Source organism: Tachysurus vachellii, chromosome 10 (genome assembly GCF_030014155.1).
Source record: "Tachysurus vachellii isolate PV-2020 chromosome 10, HZAU_Pvac_v1, whole genome shotgun sequence".
In the NCBI taxonomy this organism is placed as follows: Eukaryota; Metazoa; Chordata; class Actinopteri; order Siluriformes; family Bagridae; genus Tachysurus; species Tachysurus vachellii.
The window spans coordinates 6,779,391-6,781,692 of NC_083469.1; positions in this window are offsets into that span (position 1 = coordinate 6,779,391).

Genomic DNA, 2,302 nt, shown 5'->3' on the forward strand with positions numbered 1-2,302 from the left:
TGGGAAGATAAGTTCTTACCATGAAAAGAAAAAAAGTTGTTTCTTTCTGGACACTTTGAGCCTGAAAAAAAAACCCACAGCTCCTGATGCTCCAGATACTAAACTAACCTAAAGAAGGCACATTTCAATTGCTCCCTTTATCAGCACAAAATTCTAGTAATCAGATAGTCTTAGAAAATGATTGGCTTGGATTAGAAAACATAACATGAGACTGAAACAGAGGACTGATGGTTGATGATGAAAATTATGGTTGCTATGGTAACATTAAACAGTATTTCCTACTGTCAGTACTGCCTACTGTTATACATACGTATATATATCTAAGTATATAATGATTATGACTCCAGACATTAATCTAGAGAAACTAGGCATGTGTTTACTAGCAGTTCGTTTGCCAGCTGGTTACCTATTAAAAATGGCAAGAAAACTGAGGGTTAAAAACATAAAGATTCTTTTAGACATTAAAAATTCTTTCAGACATTAAAAACATTTTAAAATGACATGTTCAGGAGACAAATGTACGTGTTCGAGTAGATGTCACAAGCTATAACGAAACTCAAAGCAAAATGACAGCTTAAAGTAGAGTATGAGTCATTGGGCTCAGCCTTTTAAGATGACTCTCTCTGTCACTCACTCACACACACATCCTTTCTCTATAAAAGAGGTAAACAGTATATCAGTTTTCTTTTTCCCACATTTGAACACAGCATGCTGTGACGGCTCCTCTAGAGACTTTTTTGGACTGTGTTAAGAATTTGAATACACTTCAGATGCACTATGCAGGAAGACGCACTATGCAGGAAGACGCACTATGCAGGAAGACGCACTATGCAGACTTTGTAAATGACTTAACACACTGGGTGTAACCCTCTAAGAGTCGTCACAGCACTGTTGTGTCAGACAATGTGTTGAAATTTGCACATTAATCCCAGCCCAGTGTAATTAAAAATTATTTGTGTTATTCTGGGAAATTACTGCCAGCGTGGGGTGAGGAAACAGTGTTTGTTGTTTTAATTCTGTTGCATTGGCTGTGAACTACAGCGAGGGTGGAGCATGTATATACAGTATATATATTATACATATTTGCAGCTATTGTTCACAGAATATTTTCCCCAACCCATGTTTCCTCCCACCAATCAGCTCTTGTCTGTCATACTGTGTGACACCTAACAGCAAAGGGCGAAGGCTAACGTACTTCCTCTTAGACATGTGATGCCAGCCAATAACATCGCAGCACTACACACTCAGAGGAAAGCACTATCTGCCCTTTTCCACATACACCAGCTCACAGACTCACGTGACTGACCAGTATCGCATATTTTCTGTATTTGTATAGCAAATGAATGCACAGTTTCAGGGTTAAAAAAACATCCTATAATTCAGAAATATCCAGAAGACAAAGCTCCGATGTCCGGTGACATGCCTTACACTGTGGCATCTTTTGTGTGTTTGCTTGTTTTTCCAAACAAATACTTGGACTGTTGTATTTCTTCATTGTACCCATGTATTTTTGCATAATTTGTGTATAAATATCTTAATTTGAGATGTAGACGATCTAGACGCTGTTGCATTTATATCTCACAAAGACAAAGCCCAGGATTCAGAATGAAGTTGAAGCGAGTCAATGTCAAACCATTAGAGGATTGTTGGGTTAAAAGCAAAAACAGACTAGATTTTTTCCCCTGATGAACAATATGACACTATAAAGAGAAGAAAATTCCATCATAGACCTGACAGTAGCGTCCCATACAGAAAGGTCAGGTTACATACAATGACGTACAGTAACAATGTGCTACAGATCGTCAAAACTCTACGGAGTAAACGTTAGATCCTAAACACTATAAACTATTGAAGTGCTCTGGTTAGTTAGAGAACATTATAATTTTTTTTTATTTCAGTATAATAGGACACTTGGTAGAATACCTGTTGTAAGGTACAAACATCAAGTTTCAAGTTTATTTTATTTCTAGAGCACATTTTCATGAGGCACACGCTTCATGAGGATTTCAGACCTTCAAATAGAAAATGCCAAACGTATGTGGTCTTTGAGGACATCAACCGAATCAATACACAATTGTGGGACTGTAGAAAGGACATTATTCATAATAACACTCTCTGGTGTTCATAACAGTTTATAATCACACCCTCCAGTGTCACCCAAATGAAGACGAGGTTCACTTTTGAATCTGGTTCCTCTCAAGGTTTCTTCCTCTTCCATTTAAGGGAGTTTTACCTCACTACAGTCACCTCAGACTTGTTCATTAGGGATAAATACAAACACATTTAAATATAAGTCTAATAT